General features: G+C 51.0%; 1 protein-coding gene and 1 long non-coding RNA gene across 2 annotated transcripts in view; both read right to left on the reverse strand.

Moving 5' to 3' along the window:
- Positions 1–22,702, reverse strand: part of SGMS1 (sphingomyelin synthase 1) — a 235,965-nt gene that overhangs the window by 207,660 nt on the left and 5,603 nt on the right. The window lies entirely within an intron of this gene.
- On the reverse strand, positions 13,712–14,780 carry LOC144224295 (uncharacterized). The gene is made up of 2 exons (XR_013333005.1): positions 14,730–14,780; positions 13,712–13,952 (listed from the first exon to the last, which is right to left on the reverse strand). It is a non-coding gene; the product is annotated as an uncharacterized LOC144224295 (long non-coding RNA).

Below are 22,702 nucleotides of genomic sequence, written 5' to 3' on the forward strand. Positions count from 1 at the left end.
CGGGTTGGGGGGGGGGGGGGGGGGGAGACTTTGCAGTGTAATTAAGTTAAAGATCTTGAGACAGGGAAATTACCAGGATGGGCCCCAAATGACAGCAAAGGTATCCTTATAAGGAGGCAGCAGAGGGTGATCTGACACCAGAAGAAAGAAAAGGCAACGTGACCAGAAGGCAGAGATTGGGACAGTGAAGCCACGGGCCACGGAATGTGGGCAGAACCATCATGAACAAGGAACAGCTTCTCTCCTGGAGCTCCCAGAGGGGGCACAGCTCTGCCAAGACAACAGATTTCAGGGCTCCGGCCTCTAGGACAGAAAGAAAACAAACACAAGTCGCTGAAGCCACCTCGTCTGTGGTAACTTGTTACGGCAGCCACAGGAGACTCCCAGGCACCAGCTGGGGCGCTATGCTCTCTGCGGACATTAAAATTCCTCAAACGCACTCCAATCAGTGTGGTCCACACCTGGACCAGAGAGGTTGCATCATTCCCTGCAGGAAACGCTGTCAGTCAGCAGTCAGGACTCTCCACCTAGGTTTAAACGCCTGGTTCCCAGTGCCAGCTCCGCATTCACTATGTAATGATATGGCCTTGGTCAAGAGGTTTCTGCTCACCATGATGCAGTGGCTGCACCTGTAAAATGGGACTCTAGAGTTGCTTTGTGAATAATAAAAAGCATTTTATACAGTTCCTGACACACAGTAAGTAGTTGCTACGTCAAAACCACTAGTATTACATTATAGTATTATTGCTATTTAGAGGCACACACACACAATTCCACATTCACCAGAAGCCAATGTCATCTTCCTTCTTTCTCAGGTTGACAAACTACACATCTGTACCCGACATCTAGCTTAGGACCTTTGAATTCACCTTGGCCAGGTAGGGCAGGTGGAAATGTTCACGCTTGCCTCTCGGAATCATAGCTTTCAGGAACCTGATTTGATACATTATGACAAGTGGCGACTCCAAACATGTGCCCAATGGCAGGCATTCAATTCCCATTGCTCGCTCAAAGGCCTAAAGCCAGTGTTCCCGTGTGGGTGACCTACATCGGTCAGGCCCACAAAGGCCCATCTTCTTAAGTTGTTAAGCTGCTGGTCGTGCAAGTCACTGGTCTTCCTCTCAATGTCCAGTTATGCTCCGAGCAGCGGACACAATCACTCTGTGGCCCCAGCACGGGAACGGAACAAGCACCTGAAAACGGCAGAGACCACGGGTGTTGCTGGATGAACGCAAGCCCTCCCACAGCATCTCTGGCCTCCTGGCCCCAGGCCACCACTGCTCCCCACGGGCCACCAGAGCACCGCCTGCTGCACGGCCAGCCTACTGGGGTGGACCCTGTCTGCTCATGAATGCTGGGTCACCACTGCTCACAAGGTGCTTAAAGTCAAGAGCTCTGACTCTGTCAAAAATGAATAAACATTAAAAAAACAAAATAGAAATAAAAAAGAAAGGTGTGGCTCAGTAACTTAATCTATATATTCCCTAAGCCCTGGTGAAGTAGGATGGGCCATGAAGCCCAGTAACTGCACAAGACACCACCAGACACGAGAAGAACAATGACCCAGACCTCCTCAGGACCCTGAACCTAAGAACCTCCACCAAGAGTGGGAGAAACAGCCTTAAGTGGTGGTGGTGGGGGGGGGTGTCTCAGGTCCCCTCTGATACGGTGGGGGCGGTCTCAGAGAATCATTATCCCCTCTGATATGGTGGGGGTGGTCTCGAGGAGTTGGGGTCCCCTCTGATATGGTGGCGGCAGTCTCAGGGAGTCAAGGTCCCCTGATATGGCAGAGTGGTCTCAGGGCATCGGGGTCCCCTCTGATATGGTGAGGGCGGTCTTGGGGAGTCGGGGTCCCCTCTGATATGGTGGGGTTGGTCTCGGGGTGTCAGAGTCCCCTCTAACACAGCATAAGGGACAGACCTCCCTCACTCAGCAGGAAGCACAAGAGTTGCCAGATCACTTAAGGCATGGATGAAAACAGAGGAGGTCAACATGAATATCAAACGCCGCCCCCCTCACCCCTGCTATGTGCGGGGGCTGAGATAATGAATCGGCAGGAAGGGGCAGGAGGCGGCCGGCAGAGACCAGCCGTGGAGGAAGCCCAGGGCGCGCCGTGGGAGTGACCACCGAGTTGGCTGCCCAGCCCCAGGCACGAGAGGGGCCGTCAAGGCAGGAATCACGCTAACGAGTTGCCGTGGCCATGGCGCCCATTAAGAGGCTACAGGAGAAATAACGTAAGTCACAAGTGTCTGGCCACATTCAGGAGAGGGACGTCCGCCCACCTGACAGTGACAGACACAGGGTCGCACAGCATATGCGTCAGTGAGCACACGAGGCCAGCCCAGCCGGGCTGTCCATCGGAGAGAGACCATTGTGGGACACGGGGTAATACGCTCACCGAAAATTGCCACTTCTGAAAAGCAAGATGAAGCCAGTGAAAACTTTAATGTCAGGGATTTTTTACGAAAACACAGTCTTGATTTTTAAATTTGAAAACAGAGGTTATAGACCCACGTGCCACCGAAGCCAGGCATGGGAGACAAGGGGTGACCACTGGTGGCGGTGAGAAGCCGAGGGTCCAAGCACAAGCCAGCGGCGCCCACAGGAGCCCCTGGGCAGACGGGACCCTCAGCACAGCACAGTCAGAGAATCACAAAACCACTGAGCTCCTGGCTGCGTTCCCTGTGAGATTATAAAAGTCCTTGAACTGCCTAAAATTCAGCTCCAAGGAGTATAAAGATGTTAAGTCCTTCCCTTATACCTCCCATAATTCTTAGCAGATTAGATCACTATGTATGACACAAAATGTTCCACAAGCGGCATTTCTCACTCAACAATATGTCACAGACATCCTTGCCTGTCTGTACGTTCAGATCTACTGCGGCTTCTCTCTCTCCCTCTCCCTCTCTCTCTCTCTCTCTGGCCAAATGCAGAGTTAGAATACAAAATTTCAATGCTGGGACACGATGGTAGAGCCTTTCCCTTTCACTCGACAGATGGGGTCCCCAGAGGTCTTGGGCACCCAGCCGCACAGGCCAGAAGCCAGGCCCCTCCATAGGCTGTCCCAGCAGCCCACCACCAGCTCTGCTCTCCAGAAAGGCCGAGACAAAAGGCAAAGGTTCCCACGTGGCAGGGGAGAAGGGAGATAAAATGACCTCAGAGCAAAGTAAAGGGCCATCATCGTAAAGAACCTCCCATCTATCCACGTTGTGGGCTTTTTAATTAGCAAATACCTACGATCACTCGGAATTCATCCAGTTAACTAAATTACAACTCACTCCCCAGTCACAGTCTACCTAATCCCACAACATACTGGATGGAAATGCAGTTAACTCAGATCATCAAGGAGTCCACCATCTTCCTGACTCGAGGCCTAAAACAAACAGGGCAGGCCTGGGCTCCCATGTCAGCTGCTCGCCCAAGCAGGCCGGATGACACCACCACCAGGGGAAGGAAGGATGTGGCCGACGCCTCAGCTTCAGAAACGGTCCTTATAAAAGGACACATGTATTCAAAGGAAGAACCATAAACTGCATACTTAAAACATGAATTCTGGTAGGGACTCAAGGAGCTGAAAATCTAATTCAGTATTCGGATCTTCAGAAACTCCAGCCTAGCTCCCAGATACAGAAAAATCTATCTAAAGATATAAGCTCCCTAAAGGCCAAAGCCTCCCAGCAGTTAGCTTTCGAAACATTTTAGGAAACTTGGCCTCAAATTAAAATCGGCATTTCAGCAAGGGTTACTTAGAGCCTCGGAGAAACTATATTTCAGATGAACACAAATAACAGAAGTAACCTATTCTTATTCTATTAATATAAATGCTTTATAAAAGAAATGTCCAGGTGTGGGGTTTTTTCTGGTATTCTTTCTCTCAGCTAAACGGGAAGACTGTCTACCTAGATTCCATGCCGAGCTAGACACAGAATATTCCAGCTTGCCTTTCTTCTCCTTCCCATCAGGAAGGGTCTCAGGTGAGACCCATCAGGAGTACACACACCCTAGTCGCCCTGTGTCTTAACACCCTTTCTGCCCTCCAAGCCCTTGGTTAGGCGCTCCGCAAACCCCAGGAAGATCACAGCAATCACCTCAATTCCTCCTCTGTTGCCAATCCCCCCTCCCCTCCCTGTTCCCCACAAAACCGCCTGACACGTCTCTGTCATCCCTCCACAAACACTTCCACAGCCCTTGCCTAGGGAGGCACCCGGCACCACTCAGGCACTGAGGACAAAGCAGGGGCACCACCAGGTCCCCGCCCCGGGACCAGCCCAGAGTGGTGCCAAGTAAGCGATCTGCACCTTAGAGAAAGAGCGAGCAGTCAGGGGAACAGGGGGTGCCTGGGGGATTGGCCATTCTACCGAAAGGGTCACCCAAAGTCTCGTTCCCAAGGGGACGTTCAAGCATGTTCTCAGGGAGGGGAGGGGACAAACATGTCAGGGGAAGACTGCTCTGCGTGGGGAGGGCAGGAGGGGCCCCCTGGGAGCATGCGCCTGTGCATCTGAGGACAGGGAGGGGCCACGGTGGCCCAGGTGCAACCAGAGAGGGCGGACACACAGGGCTACACAGCCAACAGCACAGCCCACAGCGACCTCAGGGAGCTCGTCGCGAGTCAAATGATTTCCAAGGGCTACCTCCTTCCCAGAACTTCTGGGAAATTTACAGATCACCAGTATCCAGAGAAAAACCATCGAGACACAGGAGGAAGGTATCAAGTCTCCTACTTGCTTAGCAATCAACACAGAATCCACTCAACATCAAGTGCAAAGCAAGAGTGGGAAATGCTGAGGTACGGAGGTGAAGGTGAAGACAGACGCTTCTGTGGACTGGACCAAGAGCGCGCAAGAGAAGCTATCCCAGCTCAATCACTCAGATCTGCCCACACCCGATGCCACGTTCTAGGTGTGCGTTCGCTCAGAGTCCTGTTGGCTGCCACGGCCGAGTCACTCTTGCAAATGAAGGTAGTATTAATGAAGTATACATACCACACTCAAAACAAATCCTGATTCCATGTAGTGCTGTTAATTCTGCTAGAAGATACAAAGGCCAACATTGTTCAAATACTACCTGGTAATAAGTGTTGTCCAGTGTTTGAATATTCCATACAAATGGGTCTTTGTAAATAGTAACAAACTTGGTCTTTCTCACTAAGAAATATCCATACCAGTAAGTAAAGTAACAAGAATGTTAGAAACTTTTAAGAAAGATAAAGTAAATCGATTAGTTTTTTGCTGGACCTGATTTCAATGTCATAAAAATTTTTAATGAAAATAACATTTTTAAGAGGAAAATGTCCTTTAACAGAAGAAATGCAAAGAAAAGATGTAAGTGACGTCGAAATCACACCTTGATCTAAAATCCCGACTAGCAAAACAAAACAAAAACATTTCAACAGCCAAACCAAATGAAGGCAACAGGAAAAATCATTTCACTGTTACAAAAGGAAATGAGTTTCTGTGAGCTCAGGGAACCCAAATCTTTTCTAACAGGCACTAAGCGTGTCTGTCATTGTTCCTGAGATGCGATCTCTATCCTCCATGACTATGTGCTGCACAAACAACAGAAAATTGTGCCTGTGCTCACTGGAGAATCCACAGAGAACTTCGTCCCGACTACAGGCAGACTGAAAAAGAGCAAGACAGAGGGAGAGCACAGAAGTTGGTAGCTTTCAAGGTCATAGAAGTCATGAGCATAGACTCACTAAGTGCCAAACACCACTCCTGCCCATCAACTTACACTTACTCATCCAATCCTCACAGCCACGCTGGGAGACAGGTACTATTATCACCTCCTTCCATCTTAAAAATGAAGAAACTGAGGCACAGAGAAATTAAGCCACTTCTCATACGGCTACTAAGCAGTGGAGCAGATTCAAACCAGGCTCTGGCTCCAGACCCGGGCTGGTAACCACTGCAGTTTCCTGCCTCCATGCTTCTTCAACCACTGGGCCTGACTCGTGATCTCAGGGTTGTGAGTTCAGGGCCCATAATGGGTGTAAAGACTGCTTAACAATAAAATCTTTTTTAAAAACCCATTATCCGCTATGCAAAACTGTAAGAAATGTCAGGGGGCTGTGTAAACAGGAAGACACATCTGACCCTCCTCTCTAAACAAGTAGCAAAGCAGAAAGGAAATAAAGCAGGTGGCAGGGCCCAGCAAGACCGTGGCTCCTCAGGGGGACTTTCAGTCTTTCCCCCAATGTGTTATAAGCACATATATTCATACGTGGGCATGTCCACACGGGTATATATGGTCTTACGGTTCTTCTCATTGACTCTTGTAACACAGCCGCCAGGTCTCCACGCCAGGCCCCGAGGAAGGAACAGCAGAGGGAGACAAACCCTGGCTGCACGTCCCGGGCGGCCCAGCCCCTCTGGCAACATGCCAGACCGCGACCACCCTAAGAGCACCGCTCGCTTTGCGGGGAGCAATTCCATTTCTCCAACACGATGTGATCATTTCGGGGCATCGCCTTCCGCTCATGTCTCGTTATTCACCTGATGATTTCAGAAGAGTCTCCCAGCACTGAGGCTAAGCAGCCGCTCATCATTTCAGCGCTCCTACTGGGTGGACACAAAGCTTTCAATCCTTAGTCTTAAGAACCAGTTAACCGGTCCAGTCAACAGGGATAAAACAAAACAAGGACTTGGAAGGCCTGCTTTCTGCAGCCTGAACTAGTTACGTGACCTCGGGCAAATCAAGACCTCTCCAGGTCTGTTTGTTCACCTGTGCCACGGCAGGTGCAGGTTCGCTGGGCCCCGGGCAGTGTCCTGCACACGCCAGCTCACAACCACCCTGTGACAACACCGTGCCGTGCCCGTCACCGGCCCCATCGCACAGCGGAGGAAACTGAGGCACGAAGTCACTCGTCCGGCACCTAACGGCAGAGTGAGAATACAGCACAGCCAGACGGCCCCAGCTCACCACAGGATCACAGGACTTCTGTGACTCCTTCCAGTGTGACCCTCCACGATTCTGGGACTCTAGGAATGAGCTATGCTTCACCTGACACACTTGGGCCGGTCTTTTGTCGTTGTTCAGTACGCTCCACAAATAACAAAGCCCTGAGCTCCCAACACTGAAAGATTATTTAGAACGGCCATGAAAAACACAGCCTTTCAGGAACTAAAAATAATGTGTCGTTTCAAGCACTTCATGATGGGGCCCCACTCCCGGCTGATGGAGGAAGAACGGAATCACCCACTGAACTGAAAGGTGGATGGATTTGCACAGACAGGATTTGCTTCCAGAAAAACTGAGACTGGAACTATGACCAATTCACGGCTCTTTAGCTGGTCTCCACGGACACCTGACAGACCCCTTCCCACGGAGGATCCAGCCACGAGGACAGAGAGCCTGGACGGCGCCCCCAGGGAGCACGTCTTCATCCAGGTGCAGAACACCTCCCCAAAAAGACAAGTTAAAATCTGAGACTCTTGCACAGAGAGTGTCAAAAACACCCCAGTTCACACGTATTTCTTTTTTTAGAGCAACAAGTCCGAGTCTCAAAGTCCCAGTCTCTCCCCAACCCAACTACCCTGCATCAAACGACCACTTTCTAGATCAGAGATCTAGGATGCTGCTGTGCACGAATTTGAGCCATCTCATTAAAATGCAGATTTCTGGCCTCTGCACCCCTAGGTGATGGTTCAGTCGGTCTGAACCGCATGCACATGCGAACACATGCCCCACCGAGGGCCTCAACCCCTCCCCCTCCCATCACGGGTGGCTGCAGACCATGCCGGACAAGCACCGTTGCACAGGCTGAAAGACCAAAATCACAGCCTAGATGATGTTTCTGTATTGCCAGGGGGACAGGGGGAAGGGTGAGGGCCCTCCTCCGCCCCCTTCCTTGTGCAGCCATCCACGATTCCCAGCGCTCCACCCTCAGAACGGACCTCCCTGCTCTGACCAGTCACCGCCGAGGCCCGTCCTGGGAGGCTCCAACTCTCCCTGTGCCCAGGAAGTCTTGCAGCCTCAGCAAGTCCCTCCCAGCATCAGGGCGGCAACCCCGTGGGCCAGGTGCGGCCCCTGATCATCACTGTGCCTGAACCCCTCCTTTTCCACCCGTCTGGCCACACGCCCACACCGCGCCCGCAGGATGGCCTTTGAACCACAGGCCAGGCAGCCCCGTGGCCACTGAAATGACCCCTAATTCAGTGGCACAGGTTCTACACCATAGCTGAGACAGACTTCTATAAAACACGGTGACACTGGAAACCAGCCCAAATCCTCTTGCGTGAAAGGCTCTGTCACAGAGCTGGCATCCTGTGCAATCAGTCCCATAGTGGCTGGGGTTTCAGTTACCAAAACCTGCGGGTTCAAGGTTTCTGATTACATTCAGGTGTGCTCCATGCGGAGGTGCTGACGGGCCACAGGCGGCACCGAGGGTGGCTCCCAGGGCCCTCGTCCAGCCCCCACCCGGACAGGTCCACAGACAGCACCGAGGACGGCTCCCAGGCCCTCTCTGGGCCAGCCCCCACCTGGACAGGTCTTCAGGCGGCACCGGCGACGGCTCCCAGGACCCCCCTGGGCCAGCCCCCACCCGGACAGGTCCACAGGCAGCACCGAGGACGGCTCCCAGGCCCTCTCTGGGCCAGCCCCCACCTGGACAGGTCTTCAGGCGGCACCGGCGACGGCTCCCAGGACCCCCCTGGGCCAGCCCCCACCCGGACAGGTCCACAGGCAGCACCGAGGACGGCTCCCAGGCCCTCTCTGGGCCAGCCCCCACCTGGACAGGTCTTCAGGCGGCACCGGCGACGGCTCCCAGGACCCCCCTGGGCCAGCCCCCACCCGGACAGGTCCACAGGTGGCACCAAGGGCTGCTCCCAGGGACCCCAGGCCAGCCCCAACACTGCACCTGCCTAGGAAAGGATGAGGGCGGCCAAGGGGCCCGCCTGGAAGACAAGCAGGTACCACCCAGAGCCCTATGAAACTCCAGGTCTCAGGCCAAGTGCAATAACCTTTGGTCCAACTGGACATCAAAGTGCAGGATGCAAGCCCCTGGCACCCACACATAGTCCTGTTCTGGTTATATCATCATGAACCTGAATGTTTACAACAGCCAGGGAGACAACGTCAGCACACGGTTCCTGGCCAGGCAACAGGACGCAGTTAGAGGCTCATGGGGCAGGGATGGGGGCGCAGGGGCGGGTTGGCACTAGGAGAAAGAGAAAATACACACCACAGGGAAGTGACCAGTGTGTAACTCAGGGCTGTGCTCGCTTTCAGGGGGAAAGAGACAGGGTGAGGGGTGAGAAGGGCATGGGCACCTCTGGAGGGCTGGAAAATGTCTACTTCTTAATCTGGCTGCTGCTGACCTGTATTTACCTGGTGATGGTGGGATTTTGCTTAGTGTACTTTCATGAAACTGTACCATTTCTCTAAGAGTCCGAATCTGACTTTACGGCAAGCTCAGTGCCCTAGCGTTTACCGCTGGGGCCTCGTGTCCCTGACAGCCACTGGGCCGATGAGAACGCGGCACCACTCAGAACCTCGCAGTGATGCCCTGGGGGGCCACACACCCAGTGAGTGTCACAGCTCTGCAGGGCTCTTGACATCCTGCAAGTCAAAGGCAGAGCTGGCCAGGACGCCACTTAAGAACAAGAGCACAGCAGGGAACGGGAATCCCGTGCAGGTAATGGGTTACAATAAAACAAGTTTCTACCCCTTGGAAAAATGCCATCAAGGGGCAGCGAACAAGGGCAGATGAGCAGATTCCTAAGCACCTAGGCCCGGCCTAGAGTGCCCTTTCCTGCGGGCACCTTGCGCCTGTCCCCGACTAGCTGCCCCTCCCACCGGTCTCCCGGCACCTGGCTCATGACGGGTGCGGGAAGGGTTCGTGTAAGCCATATTCTTCTCTTCCAAGATGGATTTGCAACAGTTTTTTACGCTTTACACTTACCTTTATGCCAGCTTTCCAGCAAACAAGCAAGGCGTTCATACATTGTCGCCTACCCTTTTCTGTTCTCCCAAACAAGCACCGAAGGGCAGAAATGGTTTCATTCAACTCAGTATCCCCAGACTTAGTACAGTGCCTGGCACACGGCAGACATACAAGAGGTATGTGCTGAATGCACCAAAAATTAAAAAAAAATAATTTTCTACAACATATGCCAGAAGAAGATGCCTGCGTAAAAATCCATACACATGGCTCCGGTGGTTAAGGGTCCAACCCGGGTGCACGTCATGACCTCGCAGTCAGAAACTTCAAGCCCTGAGTGGGGCTCCGTGCTGACAGCTCAGAGCCTGGAGCCTGCTTCAGAGTCTGTGTCCCCTCTCTCTCTGCTCCTCTCCTGCTTGCACTCTGTCTCTGTCTCTCTCCCTCAAAAATAAATAAACGTTAAAAAAAAATTCTTTAAAAACCTCCTATACATCTGAAACTACTTTTGCGGACACTGAGGAATCCTGCTACAGCAAAGCAGATCAGTGCCACCTGCCACAGGGCAGTGCCAGGTGCCACCTTCCACCACGTCTGCTTGGAAGTCACACACTTCAAGCTGGATTTGGGGAACAGATTCTCCAATGCTGTAAGTGAGGTTCCACGAAAGACATCTGGATAAAAAGGAGTTAAGGGCATGCATTTGGGAGTCAGGCATAAACGGGTTAAAACCTCAACTCTACCGTGAACCAAGCAACTAACGTCATGTGTGGGAACGCCTCATTCTGCCACACGTGCCACATCCCAGGAAGGGCTTGCTGTCTGGCTCCTGCGCCTCCCGCTGGCTTCGGTGACTGTCTTCTTCCCTGGGGCAGGAGGTTCAAGTTAACCCACAGAGGAGTCCCCCACCATGTCTCCATGGTCCAGTCCCCTCCTCCACGGCTGAGCACCGGTGCGCGGGAGGCGGAGGAGGCCCCTGTGCGCATGCAGGTGCTCCTACCTGGACTCTGAATCCGGGGTAAGTGGCACAGAGAGACAGGGACGGGGAAGAACACCACTGAGGGCCACGGCGGAAGCTGTACATCCAGACCTGGCTGGTACCAGCAGGTGCATCGTGACCGCCGTGTCGGCAGCACGGCAGTGGCTTGCTCTTCCCTCAGCACAGCATTTGCCACGGTTCCGACGACCCAGCCTCCTCTGACAGCTGCTGAATGTTCTTCCAACAAATGCTTTTTCTGCTTAAGTTCTTATTTGTAACCAAGACGACGTGGACCAAGGCTGGAAAATTCTGACAACCTTTCACACGTGTAAGAGGAAGACAAAAATAAAACATATAAAGCTAAATCTGAGAAGGGACAGCTCAGAAAACGAGACTGAGCCAAGATCACACGCCAAAGCAGTATTCCGTGTGTGCTGCCTTCTTTGCTTTTACCCTAGCCTTTGCAATGGCATCTTTGTTTCTGAAAACACACTATCTGTTCAACACGGAGGAGGGCACTGCACCCAGAACACATCGGTTTTCTTTGCGTTATTCTGTTGGCAGCTTCTTCTGTTCTCAGATGTCTCTGGGATTCACGGAAACCAGAGTCACATTTCGTGCAGTTAACAAGTCCTTGTTAAAGGTCCGCTACGCGCAGGGCACGCACCTGTAGCTCAAGTCAGAACAAACGCAGGCGGTACAAGTCAAATCCACCTGATGCATTTGTGATTCATGCTTGGAATTTTTATTTTTATTTATTTTTTGTTAAAGTTTATTTCTTCCTTCTGAGAAGGGGAAGGGGCAGAGAGAGAGAGAGAGAGAGAGAGAGAGAGAGGGAAAGAGAGAATCCCAAGCAGGATCTGCGCTGTCAGCACAGAGCCGGACGTGGAACTCGACCCCTCAAACCGCGAAATCATGACCTGAGACAAGATCAAGAGTCAGATGGTCAACCAACTGAGCCACCCAGGCACCCCCTGAAAATTTCATTTTTAAATGTAAAACACCCAGGTGAGTATTCTGGGTTCTATACAGTATATTTTGCTAGCACAAAACAAAACAAACAAATAAGAAAAAGATGCAGACAGATGGTCTACAAGCAGAAGCAAACCACAGACAGGGTCTGCTTGGCCCACAGGGCGCTGGTGTGGTTTATGGCTTTCCGTTGGTTACTCAAAATGCTGGATGTCTATAAAGACTGGAAGATCTGGCTCCCCACCCCCCACACAGGCCACCATATGGCAACGCCAAGTGGACTCCGGCAGCATCTGCTCCTGTTCTAAGGGACACGTGGCTTTCCGCTGGGTCACAGGGCCCAGGTTCTGCTATTATTTAATGTCCAATGTGCTTCGCCCATTTGTTACCTGCCTGGACCCCAAAGGCACTCAAATTTGGGGTCCTTGTTTCAGATGCTTCACAGAGTGGGCTCTAAAAAAACAGACACATGCTTATTTCAAATGTTTAAAGTTTCCTTTTCCCACAGGGAGGAAAAAAAAAGGGAGAAGACATCTTTTCCCAGTTCAGTCCCTGAATGTTAGACTTTCCAGAAATACTGAGTTCTAAACTACTGCACCTCTTATTTCATCATTACATCTTGTGCTAATGTCTGCCTTCAGGAAACGGCAAAATGGCATCGCGTCCCCCATTTCTTCAAGCCACAGCCTCTCAGGTGTGCGGAAGGGCTGGAACGTGTGTCTAGTCCCCTTGGGGAACAGCAGGCCAGAGTTTTCAAACACTTTTGCCTTGACCATCACATTTCTAGAACACCTCAAACGTCTTTATCTTATGAGTGAGAAGCATCTGGCACTATAAAAGCAGTATTTTTAAGCAGCGATATATACGTATTTTTGCTTCTTCCAAATTTCCTTTTCCTCCCATCAAAGAAAGCAGATGAAAGTCCTTATACTTTCTGTGCTTATGTGTCGCCAAAAGGAGCCTCGACATGATGCTGCTCAGGAGCTCGTGGTGGACGCTGGAATGAAGACAGCAACGAGTGAAGGCACAAATACACCAAAGGGCAGAATGGCGGTACTGGTGAGCCAGCGAGCCACCAGGGAGCCTCGAGGACCCCTTGCTGGCCGTCTCGGGGCCTCCAGCCGCTGGTCCCCCTCTGGGCCACACCGCTGGCCCCGGCACGCCCATCCCACTCAGAACTCCTGGCCCCAGCTCCCTACACCATTCCTGAACAAACCCATCACACAGCGTGATGCCTCCTCCCCTCCAGGAACAGGAGAGAATAACCTGCCAGGAGCCGAGGCGGGTTTCTGTGTCCAGAACAAAGAAGTGCTGCCTGGGCGCCTGCGGAGGTAGCAGTGACGTGAATGTGAAGTCTGGGTGGTGGGGGGCTGGGTGTGGAGATGAACAGTGAGGAGGCTGGGACCTGGGGGCACATGACCTCATGAGGAGCAGAGGTCTTGGGGCAGAAGAGGAGGCTCTTTTCTGGCTGGGAGGCGACAGAACGTGCTGGTTAACAATGTGGACTTAGGAGTCCAGAGGGCCCAGGGTCAGCGCTGAGGCTGCCACTGTGCCGTGGCCTCTACAAGCGGCTGGGCCCCCTGGACAAGGCTGGCGGTCCGCACACGGTGGGCTGCAGGCGTGGCCTGTGACTAGGTCCCAAGATGGCACCCATACCCAGCGCACCACCAGGGCAGCCAGGGTGGCCACCTCATCCGCGGCTCCTTCTCAAGGGGTTCTGCTCCCCTGGGAATTCAGGGCTACGTTTTTAAAGATACTTTCATAAAACCAGCAAAACCCTGCACACTGTGGGCTTCCAGGGAAAAGACACCATGAAAACTGGAGAACCGTTCTAGAATTCCCGGGCCCCTCTTCCCAGAAGGAAGGTCAGGAACCACAGCAGGTGCTGTCTTCATAGGCTTTATTGAACCAGCCTCTCTCACTTGCAGAAAAAGTCACTCAAGAAGCATCTCAGGCGCCTCGCGGGCACAGTAGATTAAGCGGCCAACTTCAGCTCAGGTCATGATCTCATAGTTTGTGGGTTTGAGTCCTACGTAAGGCTCTGTGCTGACACCTCAGAGCCTGGAGCCTGCTTCAGATTCCGTGTTTCCCTCTCTCTCTGTTTCTCCCCTGCTCATGCTGTCTCTGTTTCTCAAAAATAAATAAGCATCAAAAATAAAAAAAGGCATCATGTAGTCTTGGTCCCTCAACAACAAAGGTAGTTAAGAACTAGAGTTCAGGGGCCCCTGGGTGGCTCAGTCAGGTGAGCGTCTGAGTCTTGGTCTTGGTTCAAGACAGAATGTCATGGCTCTCATGAGATCAAGCCCCGCATTGAGTTCTGCTCTGTCAGCACGGAGCCTGCCTGGGATTCTCTCTCCCTCTCTCTCTGCCTTCCCCCCATCTCTCTCTCTCTCAAAATAAATTTAAAAACCTAAAAAAATAAGAACTAGAGTTCAGTCACAGAAAATCACAGAACAGCCCTGCTGTAGTCAATCTGTTATGAGCCTCAGGTAACATTACAGCATTAATGATTAGAAGGAAATGGGCGTGCCTTTGGGCTTCATCTGTTCTGAACTTATTATTTTAATAATCTGGAAAGAACTCAACATAATCTGGACCTTTATGAGTATAGCTCACACTACTGCATTACACATGAAATTCTTTTTAAAAGTGAAAATGAAGGCCCAGTGAGTGAAATGAGAAATACACTCAAGGCCCATGTACTACTGCTCTGCATCTACAGTTCTTCATTAGGGTCCTAGTAACATTGTCGGGGGCGAGGGGGGGAGGCTCGATTCTATGACACTTCAGCAAAGGTAGAAGTAAATGCTTCTGCCCGCAGTCCTTCAGGACAAGCTCACAGACAAAACAGACTTTGCCTCTGGCAAGAATTTTCCAAGTCCAAATGCAAACATCACTTACCTCTTGCTGATCAAGACTTTGATCAGATTACCAACAAAAAGTAGACCAACTAATGGCTGCCTCATAAATTCCATTTGTTTCATAAACAAATCCTTTCTCCCCCAGTGCCTACAGAGAGAAAAGTAAACCTAACAAAGGAAAAAGACAAAGAAACACACCTTTATGCAGCCGTTTTGCCAGTGCCCAGGGAGCCCACATTCCCTGCCCCAGAGAAATGTCATGTCCATTTTGACAGTTAAGACTTTAAGGGAGTGCAGTGAGCATCATGACGAAGGGCTGAGAGTCAGAACAATAAGAACTAAGAAAAGCAAACTAGAATCGATGCAATCCAGATAAAGCCTAACATCTTCTCCATCTCTCTTCAGCAAGTGCTGGTGCACCTGGGAGGGTCCACAGAGGGCACTGGACAAGCCCAGCCCAGCACATGTCAGGGCAGAGCAGGAGCCCCGCCCTACTCAGGGCCAGAGCAGAACAGGAGCCTAACAGGACGATAACATCCGCTGGTTATCCAGCTCTCCTACTACGTGCCAGGAGCCAGCACAAAACACATACAGGACTCATGTACGTGCACATGTGTAGCAGAGATGTAAAGATCTACATAGCAACGCAGATATAAAACTCACATATATACATACGTACTTATGTATGTATCATCTCACTTAATCCTTAAAATAACCCTGGAGCAAACAACTTCTCCAATGTACAGACAAGCCTCGGTGCCGTCCCTGTGGTCACGCCAAGAAGCTGGGATTCATCCCCAGCTGTGTCCAGGGCTCTTGGCACTGCCCACCGGAGAAGGGGCTGGCCACACCTGGGCAGCCACATGGGCAAACGAGGGAGAAACTACCACTGACATGCGTCTGGCAGACATTCTGACCACAGGGCCGGCATCTCTCCAACTAGACACAGGACTGCAGCAGATACCACCTGGCCAGCTGGCATGCTATGTGGTGTAAATCCAGGAGCGCAGGCGAAGGCCACCTCTTCCAATGCTCATGCCCCTTTGTCCAGGCTAAACACAGACACTCCTGGAACTTCCACCGCAAGATGAGATGCGCAGGCAAGGGTTCTAGATACCGCAGCAGCGTATGGCGTTCCCAAGTAACTGAGGATCAGAGTCTACGCAGCCTCCTTTACCCAAACCTCCTTGCACCCTAACATTCTCAGTTGTGGATCATAAAGGTCAAATGCACAGCTCCCTGACCATAAAATGACAGAATTCACCAGATTCAAGTGTGCTGCACAGTATTCTAAAGGACAAAAAGGGGGTGGGTAGAGACAGGTGACAGAAGGGAGTCTCAGAGCATCATAGCTGTCTGCTCTGCAAACTGGGTTGGGGGAAGTGAAAGGTCAAAAAAATATATATATATGCATACATATTTTTATATATGTACATGTGTACGTACACATATATGTGCAGGCTTATATATGCATACATGTGTACATATGTGTATATGTGTGCATTTATACATATGCACAGCTGTGAATATGGTATGTGTGCATTTGTATGTATGTGTGTGCATATACATATATGTGTACGTTCATTTTATGCCTATGTGTGCATATACACGTGTGTATGTCCATCTGTATGCCCACGTGTGTGCATATATGCATCTGTGTATGTTCATGTGTATGCATATGTATGTACATATACATATGTGTGTTTATATGTATGCCTACATGTGTGCATATGTATGTGTGTGCTTTTATGTGTGTCTACATATATGTTTATGTGTACATGTGTGCACGTAATGTGATATTTATATGTATGCGTACATACGTATATGTGCATGTGTATATGTTTATGTGTGTCTACATATGTGTGTTTATATATGCATACATGTGTACATATACATACGTGTTATATTTATGTGTGTGCGCGTATTTGTGTGTACGCCTAGTATGTGCGTATATTTATATGTATGCGTGTCCATATACATATGTGTGTATGTTTATATGTATACCTAGTATGTGTGTATATTTACATGTAGGCATGTGTGTGCATATAAATGTGTGTGTATATTTACATATGTGTGTACATGTGTATATATACGAGCAGGTTCCATCACCAAACCCAAGGCCATGACCTTGCCAAAATTAGTAGGAAACAGTACTGTAGAGAGATGCCCACTTGTTTGTTTGTTTATTTTATTTTATTTTATTGAAAGGGAGAGAGAGACAGAATCCTAAGCAGGCTCCATTCTCATAGAGGAACCCACCTAGGGGCTCGATCTCAGGAACTGTGAGATCAGACCTGAGCTGAAATCAAGAGTTCTCTGCTTAACCGACCGAGCCACCCTGAAGCCCCAATTTTCTCAACTCCACAAACACACTGTGGATGTCTTCTCCATGTTCTGTACACTCTCCTGTCCCATCCCCTCCTCATTCCCCGTATTATGTATGTCTGGAAACACAGGGCCTGTCTCCATCATGAAAGCAGTACACAGCCCAGAGTGCTGAATGCTCACAGAACCCTCCAGAAAGCTCTCCTCAGGGCTCCTGCCCACCAGCACTGCCAGCGCCTCTGGGTGCCCACTTGACCTTGGAAGCTACGGCCCGGCAGGGGCAGCAACACTTCAACGCCTCCCAAAAGGCTTTTCTAAATTCTGCAGAAAATCAGAAGAAAAATAAAGCAAAGAAGTCTAACCATTTTTCTCCAAAAACACATGCTTCGGGCCTTCCCAGAGCCATCTGGGGGCCGGCGACCCAACCCCACTCCACGCCCCGCCTGCGCACCACTCGCAGGGACATCACACCTCCCACGGTGGACGGCGTGGGACCCCCAGAGGCTTCCCTGAGCAAAGGCAAGTGGCAGCTGGTAAGGCCACCAGCAGCTAGCACTCTCGCTTGGCCCCGGCTCTGACCCTGGAGACGCCCACGAGGAGGTGGGGAACGGGCACGCTGGCCCCACAGGTGAGTCCCCACCTCCTGAAACAGACACACGGCCAGCTCACCCTTGTACGGACTCAAGAGCTAACGTCTCCATGTTACAACTGTGGCCTCCACACAAAGCATCAGATACTGGGGTTCTGTGGGTGAAGCCAGTGGCCTCTGGACCCCTCGGTCGGTACACTGGTCTTGGGGCGCTCAGAGTCCCCCCATCCCCGCTGTCCCCGTAGCAGCCACCACAGCTGCGGCCGGAGGAACACACCCCTTTCAAAAGAACAGCCAAATTCCGTAAATGCCACTCTTTCTTCCCATCCGCCTCCAACAGCGATGGGGGCGGGGGATTGGGGGGACCGGGATAGAATATTTCATTCACACTTTGTCTGAAGGGCAATTTTCTCCACAGAAGTGAAAATTCTCAACCAGATGAGGGGGCCTATTCATGACGATCTGAAATCACAAACGACAAAGCTCTGGCCTGTCTCATGTATTTTCTGAAACACAAAAAATCATCCATCTTGTGAAGTTAACTCCCTTCTTGACAGGACTTTCCAAGGCACACCCATCACAGTGGAGCGCACGTGTGTGGTACCCTTCTCCGGTAGAGCTGCTTGGACACCCGTGAGAATGAATGCACACGTCACGGGCCGCGTGACGTTGGAACTCTAAGTGATGGCTGCCCTGTGGGTGTACAATCGAAATCACTTGGAAACGAGACACGTTTGCTTCCTCCTTGGCTGTCTGCTGATCCACAAACACTGCACAGACCTGGGGCTTCAAGCCCTGGGAGCCTACCAGCTCTGGCTGAGATCTGAAACCGTACTTTCAGCAAAGAATAGTTATAGATTCTGCTTTTCATTTTTAAAAAGGGTTTATTTTCCTTTGCTGGCCCTCAGAATAAAAAAGAAAAGAAGTCTTTTGGGAGGGGAGCCTCAGGGTGCTTCAGTTAAGCTCAGGGTCACGGAGGAAATATTTTGCTCGCACGTGGGCCAGAGCTTGGAGGGCGGACATGTCGCAGAGGCAGCAAGTCTGGTCATCAATGAGGATGACAAACCCCAGGAGACCTCGGCTGGGTGTCGACCAGCTGACCCGTCACCATGTACAGGGTCCCCTCCGCACCCCAAGCTGTGACTCCCGCCTGCAAAGTCACAGACGCGGCTCCAAGAACCCACTCAGCACCACGCATAGAACGAGAGGAGCAGCCCGCCTGGGGAGGCTGGGGGGAACAGAGGAGCACAGGAGGAGGGTGATTCACTCTGACCTACAAGGGGCCACGGTGTCTTTAAAACCCAACAAACAGCCAGGCACCGCCGCAGAACTGGGCTTCCCAGGTGTTCTAGTTCAACTTCACCACAGGAAGGAAAACTACCCCTAGACTGTCAGTGGCTTTAATACCAAGAATCAGTAACTTTCTAAACTTAGAAACCCATGAATCCCATGTCCTCAAGGTTGACAGAGTAATAAAAAGTCCAAGCTTCTGTGGAGAAAGCCATCTCTCGGTTTCATACACAGCCCATCCAGAAGCAGGAGGTGGGGCAGGCTCCCACAGCCATCAGCGGGGAGGCAGAGCCATATCCCTCCCCTGCTGGGGGGGAGGTGGGCGGCCAGCACACGGAGCTGCAGGCCCTCTGTCGGCAGGCACTCTGTTACCCAGAGGCCACTGGGGCCAGGCCACCCTGTGTCGGGCTGGGGGAGGCAGACATTCCTTCCCCTGCAGGGTTGTGCTCCAGTGAGCCGGGAGGACAGAAGGCAAGTGCATGTACCCCCAGGAACACATCATGAGCTAATCCGAGGTCAGCCGGCTGGTGTGGAAGGAACCACACTGCCCTCCTAAAAACCGCTCAGTCCCAGCAGAGACCTGATATCAGACTTAAAGCTGCTTTTTCTTAACCAGTGTTTTTCACCAACTCTCTGACGACCTGTCTGACAACCCGAGCTTGAAGGCTTTGTGGAAGCACGTACCAGGGATCAAAACCACAAACACAGCCTCGCTCTCTGGACCCTATCTGTGTCCGTCCCTCCAGCCGCAGGAGTGCCCTCTGTGGGTGGTCAAGGACAAACGGCATTAAAGCCTATTATTCCACTTTCCCCGGAAGAAGGCTTAGCGTGTCAGCTGCATTTTAATCTAAGGATTATACGCTTACCCTCGGAAAACTCCTTTTAGAAACATCAATAGAGAGGTTTTTTGTTTTAAGGATTCTTATTTTTTGTCTCAAAGCTCAATTATTTATAAATTTACTGGTATTTTATATCTGAGATGAAAGCCTTTAAGAAGAGGAGATGGCTGCCGCAGAGTTAACAAGAAAGCCAACATCTCTGCAGAAAGAACCTAAATATATACCACGCCTTGGAAATAAGAGAATGCCAGTGACGGCTGGCTATGGCACGCCTGCCACCAAACATGGAGGCCACCAGCCCTGCCCTGGGCATGCTTAAGGGTTCCACGTTCACTTCCTGATAAAGAAAGTGAAATGAACACACGCACATAGTCCGACTCCCTCCTAAAACCCCAATACAAGAATAATTAAGGCTTTTTAAAGAATACTTATTTTTGAGAGGAGAGAGAGAGAGAGAGAGGGAGAGGGAGAGAGAGAAGGAAGAAGCAGGAAAGGGAAGAGAGAGACAGAAATACAGAATCTGAAGCAGGCTCCAGGTTCTGAGCAGTCAGCACAGAGCCCGACGTGGGGCTCAAACCCATGAACCACAAGATGACGACCTGAGCCAAAGTCAGACCCTCAAGTGACTGAGCCACTCAGGCACACCAAAAAAAAAAATAAAAATAAATAAATAAAAATTAATGCTTTTCAAAGCCTAGAGCCACAAGGACAAAGACAACAGAGAAGGTTAAAAGTTTAGATTGCTCAAGCCTGGAAATCAAATACATGCTGGCAATGGACTTAGCAGACCTAGGAGGCCAAATCTTCCCCCTTGTGAAATTTCACTCGTTTTTTTTAATGCTTTTTCTTTTTGAGTGGGAGACACAGAATCTGAAGCAGGCTCCAGGCTCTGAGTTGTCAGCACAGAGCCTGATGTGGGGCTCAAACCCATGAACCGAACTGTGAGATCACGACCTGAGTCAAAGTCGGACACTTTAACAACTGAGCCACCCAGGCGCCCCAATGCGAAGCCTCATTCTTAAACATGAACAGACATTCAAGGACCATCAGGCACACAAAGAAGGTATCTAATGTGAAAGACAGAAATGGGAGGAGAAAAAAGCAAGGTAACAAGTTATACAGGAAAAAAAAACCTTCAAAAAGAAGGGAAAAACATATCAGTTGTCTCTTCAGAGGACTAATAGAAAATACTGTCCTGAAATAAGAAGATTCTGTAAAACAGAAGGATTCACACAACAGCCACCAGGAAAAACAGAGCTGTCATAAAATAACACTATAAAACACGAACTCTTTAATCGACGAAATGAAAGTTTAGAAAACATTCGAAGAGAAACTGGAGTAAAGACAAGACAGACATCAGAAGGAATGGAGACAGAGACGGAGGGAAATCAACAACGACATACTTCAAGAAAATTTCTAAAGATGAAGGACATGATTGCCAGCCTGAAAATGCCCACTGGGATCTCAGCACAACAAATGAACAGAGGCCCTCCACACAAAGGAAGGTCGTCAAGAAACTTCAGAACGTAGACGATGAAGAGTCGAAGAGAAAAGGAAAAATCACATCTGACAAGGGGGCTGGGAATCAGAAGATGCCAGGCTTCACCAATCATCACTGGAGACCAGAGTACAACGCCCCCCGCTTCCTTGTTCTGAGTCCTAGAATTCTACACCCAGCCAGACTGTGAATTAAATACAAATGTGACGTTCTCAGACCTAAAACGACTCATAAGTCTTACCTCCCATGTAATTTGTTAGGAAAGTTCTAGAAGAGGTGGTCCGCCAAACCAAGGGAGTAAACCAAGACAGGAGAGAACATGAAGTGAGGGAAACAGGGCAGCCGGTAGAGGATCAAGACAGAAGGAGCCCCACAGCGATGCTGAAGGCCGAGCCCCTGAAGACGAGGCGCAGCGCGGTTAGCGCAGGGAAGGGCCTGACGCTCCGGCGGGGATGGCATCCACAACAGATCACTGACGGAAGCCCCAGTGTCCTAAGGAATTGGGAGGAGACTCACAGAGAAGGCTACATTAGGGACGAGGGCACAAACTCTTCAAAACATGACAAGGATTAAATCCAAGAGGAACAGAGTCTGCATGCAGGAAAGGTCAGGGACCCGTGTGTCATACAGGGGTCTGGCCTGACCTGTAGGGCTGTGTGCCAGGACCCCGGAGGAGGCCTGGAAACAGGCGGCAAGGAGCCCCAGGCAGCCACACTGTCTCCTCTGCACACGCCACGGTGCAGTGCTGGGCACAAGCCAGGCGCAGGAAGAGGTTCACCACAAGGAGAAACACTAGCACGGAACCCCTGTCCGCGCACGCTGTAAGGCAGGCCAGGGAGTGTGGTCTCTCTCCACCCATCTTCCTGCTGCACCCCCTCCTCATGGTGGGGGACAGGGCCAACGCTGAGCGAGGACATGAGGGGGGACATAACGGAGGTGCTGCGGTCCGGCTGCGGCCTGGTGCTGGGCTAGGCTGACCTCTGACCTCTCAGGGGAGGACCCTGGGCTCCTGGAGCACAGCTGACTGACTGCGGGGAAGTGGCCTCTCAAAAAGTGAGAGCGCAGACACAGGGGACCTGCTGTGCAGCGCATCGCCGCACCTGCTACACGGATCAGGGACACACCGAATCGGAAAGCGGGGAGGGGGCGAGCATCATGTAGAGGGGACAAGAGGCTGTTGAACTATAGAACCCTTTATTTTTAAAAAATTTTAAATTTTAATTTTAAATTCAAAATTTTATTTTATGTGTATTTATTTTTGAGAGACAGAGAGAGCGAGAGAGAGCAGGGGAGGGGCACAGAGAGAGACAGAGACAGAGACTGTGAAGCAGGCTCCAGGCTCTGAGCTGTCAGCACAGAGACCAACTCGGGGCTTCTTCTCACCAACCGTGAGATCGTGACCTGAGGTGAAGTCGGACACTTAACAGACTCACTTAACTGAACGGTTCTGAGGACCTAGACACCAAGACAGT

This window comes from Crocuta crocuta, unplaced genomic scaffold (genome assembly GCF_008692635.1).
Source record: "Crocuta crocuta isolate KB4526 unplaced genomic scaffold, BGI_CrCroc_1.0 scaffold2, whole genome shotgun sequence".
Lineage (NCBI taxonomy): Eukaryota > Metazoa > Chordata > Mammalia > Carnivora > Hyaenidae > Crocuta > Crocuta crocuta.